The sequence below is a fragment of the Impatiens glandulifera genome, chromosome 1, assembly GCF_907164915.1.
Source record: "Impatiens glandulifera chromosome 1, dImpGla2.1, whole genome shotgun sequence".
Taxonomy (NCBI): Eukaryota; Viridiplantae; Streptophyta; class Magnoliopsida; order Ericales; family Balsaminaceae; genus Impatiens; species Impatiens glandulifera.
The window spans coordinates 3,078,747-3,100,475 of NC_061862.1; the positions used below are offsets into that span (position 1 = coordinate 3,078,747).

Sequence of the window (21,729 nt, forward strand, 5' to 3'; positions counted from 1 at the left end):
GAATTATCAAATGTACTTGCAACATTCTAAGTATTAATAATTGAAATATTTTCGAGAATGGCTAAGAAAATATTTTATTAGTATTTTTTATGATATTATTTTATACAGTTCTATTATGGAATTACATCTAAGGTATTTTGATAAAGTTATGAAAATTCTAAAAAAATTAGTCTATTGGTAAAATGATCAAAATGCTTATTTGGATTAATGAAGTAGAAATATCTAGGTTATTTGTTGGGCAGGTCATTATCGATGATTTTTATGCAACTTTGAAACTATTAACAAACCATTACATGGATTTACACATGCAAGAATGATATGTTTAAATGGACTGAAGACCCAGAGAAGATATTTAAAACTTTGAAAGAGGCTCTAACTACCACTCCGATAATAGTATTACCTGATTTTTCAGTTGATCTCAAAATAGAAACAGATGCCTGCATTGGCGCGGTATTGATGTAGAAAGAAATACCCATCGCATATCTGAGAAAATCACTATCTAAGAGACATTTATGTTTTTATACATATGAGAATAAAGTGTTGGCAGTATCTAATTGAAGATATTACCTTTATGTTAGGCATTTTCATAATTATCAGTATAAAATGTTCTGATGAAGAAAAATATTACTACAGTCCTTCAACAAACATGGTTATCAAAGTTATTGGAATTTAATTATATCATAATGTACAATAGGGGAAAGACAAATGTTGTGACCTAAGAAGGTACATAAAGTCAGCAATGCATAAACACGAGAGATTCAGCCTCATAAGAAATTATAAAAGTTGTTAGTACTGTAAAAGATTATAGAAGTAGTACTAGTTAAAGTTGTTAGCAGTTGATAGATAGTTAGGTAATCAACAGTCTATATATGAGTAGTATAAATAGATAGACAAATATAATGTAATAATTTATGTTTTCTTTTTTTGGAAAATGACTTATTGTCATTTACTAAAACCCCAAAGAGATACAAGAGTTCAATCCAGACAAGACAACCCTTGCCCTAATAAAGAAGCTTTTATTAGTAATTTTTATGATATTCTTATACACAGTTCTAATATGAAACTACATAACAAGGTATATTGAGGATGTTTTGAATATTCTATAAAATAGTCAATTGGTAAAGCGATTAAAATGCTTATTTGAATTAAAGAAGCAGAAATATCTAGGTCATTTTTTGGGCATCAAAGCATTAAGAGGCTTTCTTGGGCAGGGTATTATCCAAGATTCGTATGCAACTTTGGAACTCTTAACAAACCATTACATAAATTTACTCAAAAATGGTATGTTTTAATGAACTAAAGACGCAGAGAAGACATTTAAACTTTAAAAGAGGCTCAAATTACCACTCCGATATTAGTATTACCTGATTTTCGATTGATCTCAAAATAGAAACCAATGCCAGCATTAGCGCGTTATTGATGTAGAAAGGAATACCCATAGCATATCTGAGCAACACACTAGCTAAGAGACATTTATGTTTTTCTATATATGAGAAAAATAAAAAGTTCTGATGAAGAAAAATATCACAACAAACATGGTTATCAAAGTTAAGGATTCAATTATACCATAATGTACAGTAGGGGAAAGACAAATTTTGTGACCCGGGAAGGTACATGAAGTCAACAATGCATATACACGAAAGATCCAGCCTAATAGAAGATTATAAAAGTTGTTAGTAGTGTAAAAGATTATAGAAGTAGTTACTAATTGTTTATGAGTGTCCATACATGAATAGTATAAATAGATAAGGCAAATATGATGTAATAATTTCTGAATTTTTGTTTGTTTTGGGAAATGACTTATTGTCATTTAATAAAACCCAAAAAGGAAAAGAGATACAAGGGTTCAATCAAGACAAGACAGCTTTTGCCTTGAGATAAAAGAGTCATCAACAAAACAAAGATATATCGAAATGACAACAAAAACAATAACAAACCGTAATAATTTTTGATTTCTTCCTAATGGAATGGGGATCAGCACCTCCGTTCTTCTACTCCCCATTTCTGATTCAATATGTCTCGTCTCTATTCCTTATCTTCTATTATAATTCTCTCTCCTTGCATTTCAATGGAGTTTGTTTACATTTAACATTTTTTAGAACGAATAGTCAAGCAAAACAAGTCGATACACATGATAGACTGGTTCTAATAGTAGTGTCATCCAAATATCTTCCAGCTGTAAGTAGAAAGCTTAGACTACCCATTATTATTTCATAATTGTCTTGAAGATTCTCATTGTTCAAGTTCTGCTCAGGTTGCTTTCTTTAGCGTGGTACCTTAACCATTACAGACGATCTGACTAGCACTTTCTTTAGCATTCACACTTACATTTAGATAATTGCTACCCCAATGGGACAAACTCCAACAGGTATATTGAAGATATAATTTGTATGACAACAGTAACAACATTATTTTGTACAATCGTATCTATTTTAACATTTAGATAAAAGTTCTTCCACACTAGTTTTTGTCTTATCTACCTTAATGCCAGGGGATTCTCATTACCATAAGTATTGTCTATACCAAGATTATTGCTAGAATGCATAGAAATCATACCTTGATTGATATCATTTATCCTGGATCTCGGATCCTTTATAATTCTGTTATTACGAGAAACATTAATGATTTCCAGATCGCTCTCGCGACAAAATCGGCCCCTAGAATCATCCAGGGAAGAGAGAAACTTCATTGTCAGGAGCCGTTATTGAAAAGAGATTACGCATATATAAAATTTTGTCGAACATTTTTTTCAATAATTTTATATTCAACATTTTTCTATGTCCAAAATTTCAATTTATAAAGGCAACATAATGAGTGAAATCGCCTCATTTGTTTTTGTCACCGCAATGACAACAAAATAAGCTTATATGATTTTCTTATAAAAGAGTAGACCAAATAATTAAGAGAATATGCAGAAAATGAAATATTTCTATAATTTCAAACTAAAACTATATTTCTATTTCTCAAATTTCAAGCAACCCAAAAATATTTCTAATTCCCAAACCAATACAATTCACGAAAATATAAATCACTATAAAACCAACATTAATAAATGATATTATTCTCATTATTTTTGTACTTTTGTGTTTCTATCCACGCCGGACAACAAAATATATTAATTATATTATTTTTATGACAAAAGAAACTAAACAAGAGAATATGCATAAATAAAGTATCCTCAACCTTTTTAATCATTTAATACTTAATATTTTTTAAGTCCAAAATCATAATTTAAGTGATATTACCTTATAATAAATAAAGATAATAAGTATAAATGAATTATTCTGAAATACAGTGAGTTAAATCATTTGATATTTAATATATTTCACAAATTTAAAATCTCAATATTATAGAACCACTTAATTAAGTGATGTTGTCTCATAATTTTCAAAATATTTTTTTGTGTTTAATATCAGACAACGAAATAGGCTTAACAAATTAATTATGAAAAAAGTAGATAAATTATTTTGAGAATATGAATAAATGAAATGAAGTATTCTCAAACATAATGTTTCTTAAATTGAAAGTTTAATTATATTTCTCAAGTCATAAATCGAAAGCAACGAAAATCTCATACAATAACATTAGTAAAATGCCCCAATTCCTTTTGAACTTTTCTTTGTGGTTTTTTATCCATAAGGGTCAACTAGTCTGAGAATATACATAAATGAAATGAAGTATTCTAAAACATAATTTTCTTTAATTGAAAACTTGATTATATTTCTCAAGTAAAAAATCGAAAGCCACGAAAATCTCATAACTAGACAATTAACATTAGTAAAATGCCCCAATTCCTTTTCAACTTTCTTTGTGGTTTTATCCATAAGGGTCAACTAGTTTGAGAATATGCATAAATGAAATGAAGTATTCTCAAACATAGTTTTTCTTAAATTGCAAGTTTAATTATATTTCTCGAGTCACAAATAGAAAGCCACGAAAATCGCATAACTAGACAACTAACATTAGTAGAATGCCCCAATTTCTTTTGAACTTTTTCTTTGTGGTTTATCTATAAGGGTCAACTAGTATGAGAATATGCATAAATGAAATAAAGTATCTCAAACATAGTATTCCTTTAATTGCAAACTTGATTATATTTCTCAAGTCACCAATCGAAAGTCACGAAAATCTCATAACTAGACAATTAACATTAGTAAAATGTCCCAATTTCTTTAGAACTTTTCTTTGTGGTTTTATCCATAAGGGTCAACTATGAGAATATGCATAAATGAAATGAAGTATTCTCAAATATGATGTTTCTTTAATTACAAAATTGATTATATTTCTCAAATCACAAGTAAAAAGCCACGAAAATATCATAACTAGATAACTAACATTAGTAAAATGCCCCAATTCCTTTTGAACTTTTCTTTGTAGTTTTATCGATAAAGGTCAAAAAAATAGACTTGTCAAATTATTTTTAAAAGAATTAAACAACTATGTAAAAGAATATAAAAAAATGAAGTATTCTCAAACACAATTTTCAATCATTTGATACTTCATCACAAAATCAAATACTATCGAGTCAACTTTTAAAATGATGTTTTTGTGTCTGTACTCGCAAAGGACAACAAAATATATTTATAAAATTAATTTTCAAAAAGATAGACCAACTAGTCAAGAGAATAGGTAGAAATGAAGTATTCTATAACATAATACACTTCTATCATTTGAAACTGAATACTTCTCTAAAGTTCAAAATCACAAGGCATGAAAATACCAATCACTATAAACCAACATTAGTAAGTTATATTGTTTCCATTATTTTTGAAGTTTTTTTGTTATTCTATGAGGACAACAAATTATTTTTAACAAATTATTTTAAAGATTAAAACAACTAAGAACGAGAATATGCAGAAATGATGTATTCTCAACCATAGTGTTATAATTCTATAAAACAAAATCAAAATACTATAGAGCCAACCTTAATTAAGTGATATCACCTCATTCCCCATATTATTCGAAATATTCTTTGTGTTTGTAATTGAAACAAAAAACAACCAATTAAGTATATAATATTACTTTTGAAAAGAATAGATCAACTATTCAAGAGAATATGCAGAAATTAAGTATTCTCTAACATAATACTTTTGTAATTTGAAACCTAATACCTCTAAGTCCAAAATTTCAAGCCATACAAATATCAATCACTATAAAACCAACATTTATAAGTGCGGTTTCATTCTATTTGAGATTTTGTGTTTCTATACATGCGGGATAACAAAATAGGTTTATCAAATTATTTTTAAGACTAAACAACTAAGAGAATAGACAGAAATAAAGTATTCTCAATAGCAATGTTTTAATAATTTGATACCAAATAATTATTATTTTATCATTATATACTAATACTTTATTAAGTCATTTACCAAAAAAAATCTATACCTTCTCAAAATCACCATCAATCATATTTGTTAAATAACCTGAATCCAAACAAGGCCTAAGCAATTAATAAATTAAATATTTTCTAAAATGGCTAAGAAATGGTTTTATTAGTATTTTTTAAGATATTCTTATACATAGTTCAAATATGGAAGAACAACCAAGGCATATTGAGGATGTTTTAAACATTCTAAAAAACAGTATTTGGTAAGCGATCAAATGCTTATTAGGATTAAAGAAGTAGGAATATATAGGTCATTTCTTAAGCATCAAAGTTTTCATGGGCATGGTATTATCAAAGATTCGTATGCAACTCAAGAAGGGTATATCTAAATGGACTGAAAATACAGAGAAGGCATTTAAAACTTTGAAAGAGGCTCTAACCACCTCTCCAATTTTATTATTACCTGATTTTTCGAGTTATTTCAAAATAGAAACAAATGCCAACATTTAGTCAATCTGCATCAAGAAACAACAGTTGAAAATCAAATTGACATGTTACATACAAAATTCAAGAACATCAACATCTAACCGAATCCAAAATTTTGTCACAAAACCGTAGCACTACAACAAGATAATGTGAAATTCAACTTGAAGACATCAATGTAGTCACCATTTTTGGCAAATCTAACAGAAAAATTGAATCAAGAATCATACATGTCAACAAAATTAAGGAAGAACTCAAAAGAGCGTCATCATCGACTTCAGCACGAAAAGAGAACGTAGTTGGAGAAGAAATATTTTGCTGATCAGATGTAAATATAACAAACAAACAACTATAACAAAAGATAGAATTTTAAATTAGTAGGACTACAAACAACATTAAGCTTATTTTAAAAAATCCTATAATTGATCGAGACAAATTTGATAGAACTAATTCGATAGGGTTAGGAGGGAGAACCAATTTTTCGAAAATTTCACAATCGAAGATAATGACAAGGTGAATTATGCTATATATTTTTTACGGGCCGAGCTGGAACATGGGTTACTAATTATTTGATGGACCACATGGTTTCGACGTGGAGGGATGTATTCACGAATGAAGTTCTATTAGCATTTCAACCAATAACTTTATACTAAAAATTTTAGGGCAACTCAAAAAAAGGAAAGATCTTAGTTTAATTGATAGTGGGAGTACTCATTCGTTTATAGACGAAGAAAATGCACGCCAATTGGGTTGGGTTTTAACCTTCGAGAAAATAATCCGTTAGTATTTACCATGGCAGATGAAGGTTCTTTATATAGGATCGTGCAAAGGAAAATTAATTTACTCTCGAGGTATGGACACTCAAATTGCTGCAACATAGTTTAGGGTTGATTGGATGAGAATGATTAAACAAGTAAGCTGAAAGTATCCAAATCAATGAATGAAGACAAGGATCAATAATTTAAAAATACATTTGTACGGGATTAAGGATAAGAGAACTTTCAATTTGATGAGTGTGGGTCAGTGAGCTAAACACTATTAAGAAAGGATTGGGTTATTTCGTAGGACAATTATACCACATAGAAATTAAGAAATCTTCATAAATTAGAACAAACCGATCATAAAAGGATAACCAGACTTGTCCATTCAAAAGTTAATTGAAAAGTACCTCACTATTTTCATAGAACCAAACCAGCTGCCTGCCTGTCTCCAATTCAAAAAACTTTTCAATTCAAAAAACTGATCATTCTAATAATCTCAAACGATTCCACCAAATCTGAGACTATACCTTTATCCCTATTCAAAAAAGGCTTCAGTAGCAGAGATGAAGAGGGTTGGGTTTATAAGAAACAACACAAGTTTATTTGTTTATCCGATTATCCTTGTTAAGAATAAGGATGGAACATGGATATTTTGTGTAGATTACATACAACAAAATGAAATCACAATCAAGGATAAGTACCTTATATCTATAGTGGACGAGTTACTGGATGAGCTCTATGAAGCAACGATTTTTATCAACCTCGACATATGTGCGGATTATCATCAAATAAGGGTCAGAGAAGAGGACATCCACAAGATTATTTTCAGAACTCATTCTAGATTTTATGAATTCAAGAGTAATGACATTCGGATTATCAAATTCATCTGCAACATTCTAAGTATTAATAATTGAAATATTTTCGAGTATGACCAAGGAAAGGTATTATTAGTATATTTTTTTATGATATTCTTATATACAGTTATAATATGGAACTACATCTAAGGTATTTTGAGAAAGTTATGAAAATTCTTAAAAAACAGTATAATGGTAAGCGATCAATATACTTATTTGGATTAAAGAAGCAGGAATATCTAGGTCATTTCTTGGGCATCAAAACATTAAGAGGCTTTCTTGGGCAGGGTATTATCGAAGATTCGTATGCAATTTGGAACTATTAACAAACCATTACTCGGTTTTACTCAAGAATGGTATGTTTAAATGGACTGAAGATGCAGAGAAGACATTTAAAACTTGAAAAAGGCTCTAACCACCACTCCGGTATTAGTATTACCTGATTTTTTGATTGATCTCAAAGTACAAATAAATGCCAGCATTGGCGCAGTATTGATGTAGAAAAAAATAGATGCCAACATTGGAGCAGTATTGATGTAGAAAAGAATACCCATCGCGTATCTGAGCAAATCACTTGCTAAGACACATTATGATTCTCTACATATGAGATGAAACTGTTAGCAATATTAATGGCATTATTTAAGTAAAGAAATTACTTGTATGGTAAGCATTTTCATTATCAGGATAAAAAGTTTAAAGTTTTTGATGGAGAAAAATATCACTACAGTTCGGCAACAAACATGGTTATCAGAGTTATTTGGATTGAACTATACCATAATGTACAATAGGGGAATGACAAACGTTGTCACCCGGGAAGTACTTGAAGTCAGTAATGCATATGCACGGGAAACTGTAAGCAGTATTAATGTCAGTTTCTATGTGAAGAAATTAACTTTATGGTAGCCATTTTCATTTTAATATAAGATTCTAGAAGTTGTTAGTAGTGTAAAAGATTATAGAATAGATAGTTAGGCAAATATGATGTAATAATTTCTAATTTCTTCCTAATGGAATGGGGCTCAGCCCCCCTCCGTTCTTATTCTCAATCTATCTCGTTTATATTTATTATCTTTTATCATAATTTTCCTTCCTTGATAATTCTGGTTACTATTAAAGATTTTGTTTAGTTTATGCCCTCTTTATAGATCAGGACACAACAACAGACTTAGTTGTATATATAAGAACAGTCGCATCAGTTTGGCCAAGTGAAGTAGAAGGATCGTACAAAGAGATGAAGAAATACAAAAGTTTATAATACTACTTGCATCTCAACAAAATAAATGTCTATTTTACAAGTAATAAGACAATATCATCAAATATAAAAACAAGAACAATTAAGGGAAACTGTGAGAATAAATTTTAACCATTCTTTATATATAAGATTATATTGTTGCTCGTATGGGAAATTAGGGTTTGTCTGAGCCATTAATTATTATAAATATAATGAGATGAGAAGAACTGATCGACCTGAGGATGATGTGGAAGGAACGATCGTCAGGTGGTGAATTTCACTCCTCCGATCACACTTCTCCTCTTAACTGGTGCAGAGCTCCGACCGACCGACCAAGAAGAGAGACGCGGAGGATTCGGTGGTGGAGGAGTGTATTTATACTTTTAATTCTGAATGGTAACATAATAAAAAAACAAAAAGTTGGAACATAAAGACTAGTTTTGATAAAGAAACATCTTTCAATAGTGAGAATACAAAAGCAAGGCATAAATTTATCTGAAAATCACTAGTAAATAAAGGGTATGAACCTGAATTGGGGTATGAACCTGAATTGGATTTTTTTCGTGTAATCTTCATACTGGGTGGCAGATTTATCTTCCTCCATTGTTGCCCTTTTGCTTGGCTGATAGTACATCAAGCCCAGACTGCAACTATGAACAGTGCACTCATAGGTTCTCTTAGCGAAACAACGAGATATGAATATGAAAAAGATACATTTGTCATTTTGGTCAAAAATCAGAAAACAAAATATTCTCAAATGAAGCAGAATATTATACTACAATTTGGGGATATTTACGCAGAAACTAATTCTTATACCAAATGAAAATTCTCGATCATATCCAAAAAATAATATCAGCATGCCCCAAAAAAAACCCTTAAACTAAATAATGTTTTGAGGTGCAATGGGGCGAACCTTCATCCATTTTCTGTCAAGAAAGAGTTTCGTTGATCAACTAATAAAAGAAACATGACTATTGATTGACTCGAATACATTGATTGATCAAACAGGGTAAGAAAGTTTGGGAAATTAGGGTTTGTCTGAGCCATTAATTATTATAAATGAAATGAGATGTGAAGAACTGACTGACCTGAGGATGATGTGGAAGGAACGGTCGTCTGGTGGTGGATTTCACTCTTCGATCACACTTCTCCTCTTAACTGGCGCAGAGCTCCGACCGACCAACCGAGAAGAGAGACGCGGAGGATTCGGTGGTGTAGGAGTGTATTGATACTTTTAATTCTGAATGGTAACATAATAAAGAAAACAAAAAGTTGAACATAAAGACTAGTTTTGATAAAGAAACCACTTTCAGTAGTGAGAATACAAAAACAAGGCATAAATCTATCTGAAAATTGACTAGTAAGGGTATGATCCTGAATTGTGGTATGAACATTAATTGGACTTTTTTCGTGTAATCTTCATACTGGGTGGCAGATGTATCTTCCTCTATTGTTGCCCTTTTGCTTGGCTGATGGTACATCAAACCCAGGATGCAACTATGAACAGTGCACTCATAGATTCTCTTAGCACAACAGCAGGATATTAATATAAAAAAGATACATTTGTCATTTTGGTAAAAAATCAGAAACAAAACATTCTCAAATGAAGCAGAACATTATACTACAATTTGGGGATATTGATGCAGAAACTAATTCTTATACCAAATGAAAAATCTCGATCATATTCAAAAAATAATATCTGTTTGCTCCAAAAAAAACACCTTAAACCAAATAATGTTTTGAGGTGCAATGGGGCAAACCTTCATCCATTTTCCGTGAAGAAAGAGTTTCATTGATCAACTAATTAGAGAAACATGATTATTGATTGACTCGAATACATTGATTGATCAAACAGGGTAAGAAAGTTTAGGAAATTAGGGTTTGTCTAACCATTAATTATTAGAAATGATATGAGATGAGAAGAACTGACCGACCTGAGGATAATTTGGAAGGAACGGTAGTGAGGTGGTGGATTTCACTCTCCGATCACACTTCTCCTCTTAACTGGCGCAAAGCTCCGACCGACCGGAAAAGAGACGTGGAGGATTCGGTGGTGGAGGAGTGTATTGATATTTTTAATTCTGAATGGTAACATAATAAAGAAAATAAAAAGTTGAACATAAATACTAGTTTTGATAAAAAAACCACTTTCAGTAGTGAGAACACAAAAGCAAGGCATAAATCTATCTGAAAATTGACTAGTAAATAAAGTGTATGAACCTGAATTGTGGTATGAACCTGAATTGGATTTTTTTCGTGTAATCTTCATACTGGGTGGCAAATGTATCTTCCTCCATTATTGCCCTTTTGCTTGGCTGATAGTATATCAAACCCAGACTGCAACTATGAACAGTGCACTCATAAGTTCTCTTAGCGCAACAGTGCAATAGGATATGAATATGAAAAAGATACATTTGTCATTTTGGTAAAAAATCAGAAACAAAACATTCTCAAATGAAGCAGAACATTATACTACAATTTGGGGATATTGATGCAGAAACTAATTTTTATACCAAATGAAAAATCTCGATCATATCAAAAAAATAATATCAGTTTGCTTCAAAAAAAACCCTTAAACCAAATAATGTTTTAGGTGCAATGGGGCGAACCTTCATCCATTTTCCGTCAAGAAAGAGTTTCATTGATCAACTAATTAAAGAAACATGATTTCTTATTCTGATTCAATTTTGTTCTAAGTTATGTTACTTACTGATATATAGGTTAGATCATTGGTCTTTAGGTATTAAAGCGCCTTTAATTCTCTTGAAGAACTTCCATTGGTTATAATGACAAAATATCAAACCACCAATGAAAGCATTCAAAGCGAGTAAAGAGGCTTGAAAGGATTCCTGCCAAACAAATTAAAAGCCACCGTTGAAAAAAAAACAAATTTACATGTTACATCAACATCAAGATATTCAACAAATCTAACTGAATGTGTCACAATTTTATAGAAAGAAAAATGAGATAACAACAAGACTTAACTCGAAGACTATAAACAATGCAGCCACAATTTGTGACAAATATGGAAGCAAAATTTGAATCAAGAAATATACCTGTCAAAAAATTGAGGAAGAACCCAAATGAGCATCATCATCTTCATGCAAGAAGAGAACGCAGATGAAGATGAAATATTTCGCCGACCATATACAAAGCTGACAAATAACAACCAACAAGAATGGTGGAAAATTTTGAAGGAACTAGAGGTTGGGTCAAGAGAGTGAAGCCAGTGTTTCGAAAATTTCACAATCGAAAACAAAAGTAGAACTTCAAACAACATGAAGCTTATTTTAAAGCATCCTAAAATTCAGGATGACAAGTTTGGTGGAAATAATTATGGAGGATTCAAGAGAGCATGCTGAGCTCACATATGGGTTACAGATGATTTAATGAAGCTGACATAACTTAATAGAAGTTCAATCGATTCTCTGTCAGCTCTAGCAAAAGGGAATATGTCATCTGCAAAACAGACATTACTAATTTCATTTCATTCTCTCTGCAGTTTTAATAGAATTCATTTGAAAGAGATCTATTAAAAAGGTTGATAATACCTTCTAACATGTCCATAATCACGACCAAATAAGAAGATAAAGAGTCACTCTTTTTAGGCCCTTTTTTCAATTTAAAATAACCATCATGTGAACCATAAAACTCAATATATAATTGATTAAAGGGAAACCAGTATCAATAAGAACATTTCCTAAGATCTATTTTAAATGATCCCCTTGATGAAATATTTTTTTGATTATATCCTGTAAATAATCCCTGTAAAAGAAACACATTATGAATAAATCTTCTTCCTGGACAAAAACAAATTTATTTAAACTAATGAGATACCTTTTCATTTTATAAGGATGTTAACTACAATTTTATAGAACAAAAAGCAGCAAGAGATAGGGTCTTAAGTTTTGAAAATTTTTAGGATCAGAACCTTGGGGATGAGTTTAAATATATCAACATTACACTGCTTCAACATTTTTCTATTTTTGAAAAATTCCTAAACAGTTGAGCACATAATACTTTAGTGTCAATAGATTCTCATTTACTTTTTAAAAAGTTGCGTTGATTACAATTTCTGACATCCCTAGTTGCACATTTATTATACATTTTTTATCATTAACATCAGTCAGCCAAGCATCAATCTTGAATAATCGTTTGAAAATCTTCACTTTCCATTAAAAAATAGTTGAGAAACCTGAATGTAATCTTCTTCATCCCCATGAGAAGAGTGTTTCTCCTTCTCGCTCGTAAAGACCATGCAAAGTTAGACCTTGAGTGACTAGTACAAAACAACATATATCTCTCATAAAATTATTAAAATCAACCATACTTATGATGAAATTTCAGCATAAGATTTGTTTCTTTCACATAGGAGTCTTGTCTTGTTTCATTGAAGTCACCTACCGATCAATCTTCTAAGTTCTACCCACTGCCGCAAAGAAACTAACACAATTATTTTGATACAATTACTTTGATAGTAACATTAATAAGAATGACCCGCTCATCATAAAAAAAATCTTTGAACTTTAGCTGTCTTTGAATTCCAAACAAATCCGATTCTTCCATATGCATCATTTCCCAAAAATACAAAATTGAAGCGGTCTAAAACATAATATTTCTATCAACTCAAACTAAATATATTTCTCTTAGTCATACACGCCATAAAAATATTATTACTATAAATCCAACATTAGTAAAGTGATAACTCTCACATTCTTCTTGAACTTTTCTTTGTTTTTCTATACACGGAAAACAATATAGGCTAATCAACTAACAAGAGAATATGCAAAAATGAAGTTTCTCAATAATATTAATTTAATCATTTGATAATTGATTGATATTGCATCATAATTGAGGAGAGAATATGCAGAAATGAAATATTCTTAACCATAATATTTTAATTGTTTGATACTTAAAATTTATATTGTCCAAATCACAAGTTAACTGATATTGTCTTATAATAGACCAAGAAAATATAAAAATAAAGTATTTTAAAATCACAAGCCGAAAAAATTCAATATATAGAGACAACAATAATTAAATAATATTGTTTCCTACTTATCAAAATACTATTTTCTTTGAATTTGTAACTGCATCGATCAATAAAATATGTTTATTTAATTTTTGTAGTAAAAAAAGTTGAACAACTAATTAAAATATTGTGCAGAACTAAATTATTCTCAAATATAATGTTTCTATAATTTCAAACTGAATCTACGCCTCAAATAACAAGCCACGAAAATACTAATCACTATAAAATCAATATTAGAAGTGATATTGTTTCCAATTTATTGAACTTTTATATTTTTATTCACAAGAGACAATAATATAATCTTATCATATAATTTTTACGACTAAAGTCACCAATTAAGAGAATAATTGTGACAAAATCTCAATATTATAGATAGATAGAAATAATCAAGTAATATCGTCTCATAATTTTTGAAATATTCTTTTTGTTGTTAACTTAATTCGAACAACAAAATAAGTTTAAATTATATTTATTTTTTAAAATAGTCCGACTATAATAAAATAAGAGAATATGCAGAAATTAAGTATTCTAAACCATAATTATTTAATTATTTGATAATTAATATTTTCTCAAATCCAAAATCACAAGTTAAGTGATATTGATATTGTCTTAAAATAAAACAAGAGAATATGTAAAAATGAAGTATTCTCAAACATAGTGATTTAAACATTGGATCCTTTCAAGTAAATCACAAGCCAAAATATTTCGATATTATAGAGCCAACATTAATTATGTAATATTGTTCCATATTTTTCAAAATGTTGTTTAAGTTTGTAACCGCAGCGAATAACAAAATAGGCTTACGTGATCTTTTTGAAAAGAGTAGATCAATTAACTAAATTAACTAAGAGAATATGCAGAAATGACGTATTCTCAGATATAATGCTTCTATAATTTCAAACCGAACTTACGTCCCAAACCACATCCACGAAAATTTAATCACTATAAACCAATATTAAAGTGATACCGTTTCCAATCTTTTTGAACTGTTATATTTCTATCCACGTGAGGCAACAATATAGTCTTATCATATTTTTTTTATGACTAAAGTCACTAATTAAGTAAATAACCGTCACAAAATCTCAATATTATAGAGATAACAATAATCAATAATCAAGTAATATCGCCTCATAATTTTTAAAATGTTCATTTTGTTTGTAACTGCATAAACTTAAATGAAATTTATTTTTTTTAAATAAGCCGACTATAATAAAACAAGAGAATATGCATAAATGAAATATTATTTTCTTAAATCCAAAATAACAAGTTAAGTGAAATTGTCTCAAAATAGGACAAGAGAATATGCAGAAATGAAGTATTCTCAAACATTGTGGTTTAAACATTTGATCTTTTAAAGTAAATCACAAGCCAAAATATTTTGATATTATAAAGGCAACATTAATTATGTAATATAGTTTCATATTTTTCAAAATGTTGTTTGAGTTTATAATCGCAACGAATAAAAAATAGGCATATGTGATCTTTTTGAAAAGAGTAGACCAACTAACTAAACGAATATGTAGAAATGAAGTATTTCAAATATAATGTTTTTATAATTTCAAACTAAATTTACGTCCTAAACCACAACCACGCAAATTTAAAGACTACAAAACCAACATTAATAAATGTTATATTTCTATCCATGTTAGGCATCAATATAGTCTTATCATATTGTTTTTATGAATAAAGTCATTAATTAAGTAAATAACAATCACAAAATCTCAATATTATAGAAAACAATAATAACAACAAAATAAGCTTAAATGATAATTATTTTTTAAATTAGTCTGACTATAATAAAACAAAAGACTATGCATAAATGAAGTATTCTCGACCATAACGATTTAATCATTTGATAATTAATATTTTCTCAAATCCAAAATCACAAGTTAAGTGATACCGTCTCAAAATAGACCAAGCAGAAATGAAGTATTCTCAAACATAGTGATTTAATCAATTGATTTTTTCAGTTAAATCGTAAGACAACATATTTCGATATTATAGAGGCAACATTAATTATGTAACATCGTTTCATATTTTTCATAATGTTGTTTTAAGTTTGTACCACAACGAATAACAAAATAGGCTTATGTGATCTTTTTTAAAAGAGTATACCAACTAGTTAAGAGAATATGCAGAAATGAATTATTCTCAAATATAATGTTTCTATTGTCAAACTGAATCTATGTCCCAAACCACAAACCACAAACCACGAAAATATCAATCATTATAAAACAAATATTAGTAAGTAATATTTTTCTTTTTTTTTAACTTTTGAGTTTCCATCCATGTGGGAGGAAGGAACACTACAGTTTTATCATATTACGTTTAAGACTAAACCACTAAACAAGAGAATATGAATAAATAAAATATCCTCCATCGTAGTGATTTAATCTTTTAATACTTAGTATTTCTCAAATTTAAAATCACAAATTAAGTGATATTGCTTAATATATAGAATTGAAATGTTTTCAATCATAGTAATTTAATCATTTGATAGTTGATATATTTGTCAAGTCAAAAATAACAGTCACAAAAGTTTAATATTATAAACAAATAACAATAATTAAGTAAGAATTTTTTTTAATTGTATTAAATAATAAAAATAGTCTTAAATGATACATTTTGGAAAGAGTAGACCAAATAAAATGAAGCAATAGAATATAAAAAAAAAAAATGAATATTTTCAACCATAATGTTTTAATTATTTGATAATTAATACTTTCTCAAATCCAAAATGACAAGTTAAGTGATTGTCTCAAAATAGGTATTCTCAAATTTAATAATTTAATAATTTAATATTTAACATATTTTCCAAGTCTAAAATCGCAAGCCAAAATATTTCGATATTATAGAGCCAACATTAGTTAAGTAATATCGTTTCATATTTTTCAAAATAGTATTTTTCAAAATGGTATTTTTCAAAATGGTCTTTGTGTTTGTAAAGCATTGAATAACAAAATAGGCTTACGTGGTATTTGTGGATTTTTTAAAAAGAGTTGACCGACAATTTAAGAAAATATACAAAATTGAATTATTCTCAAATACAATATTTTTATAATTTTAAACCAAATATAAGTGTACGTCTCAAATCAAAAACCATCAAAATCATAAGTTACTATAAAACCAACTTTAATAAGTATTATTGTTCATGTTCTTTTTGAACTTTTGTGTTTTTATCTACATACGGGACAACAATTTAGTCTTATCATATTACTTTTAAGACTAAAACAACTGAGCATGATAATATACATAAATGAAATATTCTCAATAGTTATGATTAAATCATTTAATATTTAATGTTTTTCAAATCCAGAATCATAAGTTAAATGATAATTGCCTTATATTAGTTCAAATAATTATGAAACCTAATTTAATATATATATATATATAATATGAGGTTTTTGTCTAGAATGTAATGTCTATAGTACCTAATTTAATCTAACTAATTATCCATAGTTTCTCTTTGTCTTCTTAGATATATTATATGTGTTTAACAAATTAGGTAAAATTGTATTTTGGTTAGAAATAATGGATGAAACAGAAGTTTCAGTCATCTAAGCAGATTGATTAGTTGTTAAGTTTTTCCCTCTCCAAGAATTGCAAATTTTTTTTTGTACTTAATTCAAACAGATTGTAACCAAGTACAATGGTTGTTATCCTTTGAAATAGTAAAATTTGTATGATCTAAATAGTTAGAGTGGTTATAATAAATTACAGAAAACAAATAAACAAACTTACCAAAGGAGAATCAAATTTGTTTAAGCGAGAAGTGGTTCACTGCTCCATGCACAATTTCTACGCAAAAACCTACTACACACAACAACAATAGTATATGGTTTTGATTTATAACAACAATAGTATATGGTTTTGATTTAATATAAATTAACGCTTGTAACATGAAAAATAAAAGATAGTTCAATGGAAAAAAAATTAAGACATACTTCAATTATTATTTTTAGAATTAAAAATGATCTTTATTGTTAGTTATGAGAATCCATAATCTTTCTGTTAATAAATTGTTCAAGTAACTAAATCCACAACCTTAATCATTTTACTCTGGGTATAAATAACTAAATCAGTTATGAATATTAAAAACATTAACTAGATCTTATCACAATTTTTTGAATGTTAAAACATTCTCCCTTTGGCTCTTTTTCTTCTTGTTCTTCCTTATCGTTCTTTTCTCTACCTTCTTTTCTATTCAACCGATTTAATTTTGTTCAAGTTACATCACTTACCGATGTAGAGTTTGATTGAGATCGTGTTCTAACAGGTCCCGACTTTAGGTATTAGAGCCTTCGATTTCTTGGCAGGACTTCCATTGATTTCAATGAAGAAATCCGAAACGGCAATCAGAAACTGGGCAATCAAAAACTGGGCGAGCGAATAAACAACCTTGAAAAACATCATTACCTAACAAATTAGAAGCAACGGTTCAAAATCAAATTGACATGTTACATCAAGATATTCAAGAAAGAAATCTAACTCAATGTGTCACAATTCGTAACAAGAAAAACGAGAGAACACGAAGACTATAAACAATCGAATCATAATTTGTGGGAAATCTGGAATCAAAACTTGAATCAACAAGAATATAAAGCCGCTTATCTTTTTCCATAACACATCTTCGTTAAACAACGAATTCCTTACCGAGATTTTTAATCAGAAAGAACGCTGCCAAATAAATCGAATCGCTGCCGAAATAGAGGATCTGGATCCTCTGTTTTCTCTGTTTCTGGTGTAATTAAAAACGATGATGTTCTCGTAAGCCGCCGTTGCTTCAATACCTTCAATATCACCATCCGATCGCGATAGGACAAGCAAGATCGGTGCAATCGGACAAGCAAGATCGGTACGATCGGACAAGCAAGATCCAACATCCACATATTGGAATCGCCGAACATGCATGGTTAACGGTGCCGGTACGATGAAATCGTCGTGATCAGGTTTTGAAGGAGGCGGATAAAAAAGGGCTGGCTGTCTTCGACCGACCAAAACCTAGTCTGTATTTATAGTTTTAATATGAACCGCATATGATTGTATTTAAGTCCCTAATAAATACCGAGTATATTTTCTTTATTCATTTTTTTTATTTTTTATTAATAATTTATTATTATTGAAAGAGACATAATTCGCATATGATTGTATTTAAGTCCCTAATAAATACCGAGTATATTTTCTTTATTCATTTTTTTTATTTTTTATTAATAATTTATTATTATTGAAAGAGAAATAATTAGTATGTTCAAGGATGACCCGAACTCCACGGTATCTCTATCTCTATTTGTATCTTTCTCCCCGATGGGTTTTTAATTCCTAATTTTTTTCTTAAAAAAAATAGATAAATGAGTAAAACATTTGTCCCAAATAATTTTATTTTTTTGGTTTTTTGTTTTAATCTTTAATTAATTTAATTAATTAATACAATAATTAATCTTAATTAATTGTTTTAAATGGGTTGTTTTAAATGGGTTTTTGTAGTGATGTTAATTATTTTAATTTTATTTATTCAAAAATAAATCAAAATAATTATTTTAATTTTATAAATTGGTGTGTAGATTTTTAGTACTTACAAACTCGTCTATTGAAATCTTTTTTGGTCAAGGATCTTGGTCCCTTGATGTACTTCGTGTTGAAGTTGCTAAGTGCTAGGAGGGTCTATTTTTGTCTCAAAACAATTACACATTGGACCTCTTATTTTGCTTCAAGTTGGATGGTGCTAAACATGTTTCTACCCCATGTCAACCAAATAGACTATCATCTATGGTTCATCTGATGCTAGTGAATATCGTAGTGTTATTGGCGGTCTTCAGTACCTCACTCTTACTCGACCTGATATTGCCTTCACAGTGAACAAGCTTTCTCAGCACATGGCCTCACCTCTCGCTTTCAATGTTACTGTTTTACACATTTTATTAGAATTTTTATATTGTAATGATTTTAATTAAGTTTATAATAGGTTTAGAAATAATAGTTTAGTTTTTAATATAAAATAATATTTAGTATTGTTATGATTACGATGTATCCTATAAATAAATAGACGTTAAAATATAGAACTAGCATTTATCCGGTGCATTACACGAATAATAATATAAAAAAACCGTGAAAAATTATTACAATAAAAATGTGATAGCATTTTTAATTTTATTTTTAACCGTTTTAAGTTTATGGGCGGGTCAACCAACAATCCGACTCAAGTATCCATTTACTCTCACATTGCAGAACGATCTCTAAAACAATTGATACAGTTTGATTCCTCAACTCAATTAGTTTGACCTTTGGAGTCCACTTTTTCCACATATTACGAATGAAAAGAAAAATGTAAATACTACTATTAAAATAGCACAGACGAGACTTACTATATCCATATGAATTATGTCTCATATTTCTATAAATATGACAGAAATCTTCTATTATTGCTCACTAATAATAGTAAAATCTACAGCGCAGAGTCAAAAGATAATTATGGCCGATTTAAAATTATTGATGAATCACCGCGTTCATCAAATTTGGTGTTGAACTTAAAATATGAAGTTTTATTAGCTTAATTGGTTAAAGGGTTGTACTTGTTTTTGTTAGGTTGTAAGTTTGAACCATACCTATAGCATTTTTAATTTTATTTTTAACCGTTTTAAGTTTATGGGCGGGTCAACCCACAATCCGACCCAAGTATCCATTTACTCTCACATATATATCCAAATTAATCACAGCTCTCAACCCGGCAATCCGGACATTTTAAAAATTAAGCATCATTATATATATATATATATATATATATATATATATATATATATATATATATATATATATATATATATATATATATATTACTTAAACTAATATTTCAAAAACATTATATAAAATGAATAACTCTATAAGATATAGGTATTTGTTGAGCCGAATCTCGTTATATTTCATTAGATTATGTATTCTATTATTTTTATATGGGATAAATGATCAATTTAAAGAAGAGTTTTTTTTTTTTTTTTTTTGTTAAATTTAAGTATTTCTTAATTTTTTATAATTTAAAAAAATCAATTATAATATATTTTTTTTATATTTAAGACTCTACATTTAACCCATTCATTTATGTACAATAACCTATTTGTCAAAACTTTACAACATATACTTAATTATAAACAATAACTGAAAGGAACTTTTAAAACAAGAGAGGTTTGATACATAATCTTAATCTTATTCGGTTTAAAGGTTAGTTTGATATTGAATTATTTTGATTTTTTTTTTAAGTATTCTGGTTGAATTTTTAAAAATCTACATTTTATTATATTACTATCATTTTAGTTATAAAATTATTTAATTTATTAATAAAAATATTAAAATATTTTTACTCTACTCTTATTAAATTTAAATTTTAAATATAAAAAAAACATTTTAATAATTTATATTAAACAAATCTAAATAAAATAAGGTCAAAAGAGTTTTTTTTATATGTTTGATATATATATATATATATATATATATATATATATATATATATATATATATATATATAAATAAATAAATTTATCATTTAAAAACAAAGAAAAGAAAAAGGTCTCATTTCCAACCAAGAGTCAAGATGAGGATGCTGATTTTTAATAATTAAACTCAATTAATCTCATAAAATCCATTTAGATTTTCTGTGACAGCTATAAGCTATAATATTATAACCAAATATAGCTATTAATTGAACTAAATAACCTTTAATTAATCAAACTATCCGGGCCTTTGATTATTAATTATATTATTAAAAAATATATATATATATATTTAAAATAAAATTATTTAAAATTTTATTATTAAAAAATATAATTTGATACTTTAATGAAATAAACAATTTAATTCTTAAAAAAATATTTTAAAATAAATAAATAACCCAAAATCAAACAAGCTTAGTTAGACATGTGATTTTAGGCAGGTAGGTGGGAACAATAATTAAACAAAACAATCTTCTTCTGACAACTTAAATTATTATAAAAAATTAAGGGGATGTTTGGATTGACAGTGTTAAGCTATTTTGATTTTTTTTTTTTTTTATT

General features: G+C 28.4%; 1 long non-coding RNA gene across 3 annotated transcripts; it reads right to left on the minus strand.

Annotated features, from left to right (window-relative positions):
- Positions 1-1,335: 1,335 nt before the first annotated feature.
- On the minus strand, positions 1,336-17,458 carry LOC124922275. 3 transcript variants are annotated; one of them, XR_007097789.1, is made up of 8 exons: positions 17,429-17,458; positions 11,712-12,114; positions 10,876-10,998; positions 10,590-10,736; positions 5,790-5,841; positions 2,557-2,657; positions 1,567-1,650; positions 1,364-1,446 (listed from the first exon to the last, which is right to left on the minus strand). It is a non-coding gene; the product is annotated as an uncharacterized LOC124922275 (long non-coding RNA). The 3 variants fall into 3 exon arrangements; XR_007097788.1 differs by having other exon boundaries at positions 1,336-1,650; XR_007097790.1 differs by lacking the exons at positions 1,364-1,446; positions 1,567-1,650; positions 2,557-2,657; positions 5,790-5,841 and adding an exon at positions 7,690-8,021.
- Positions 17,459-21,729: the final 4,271 nt, after the last annotated feature.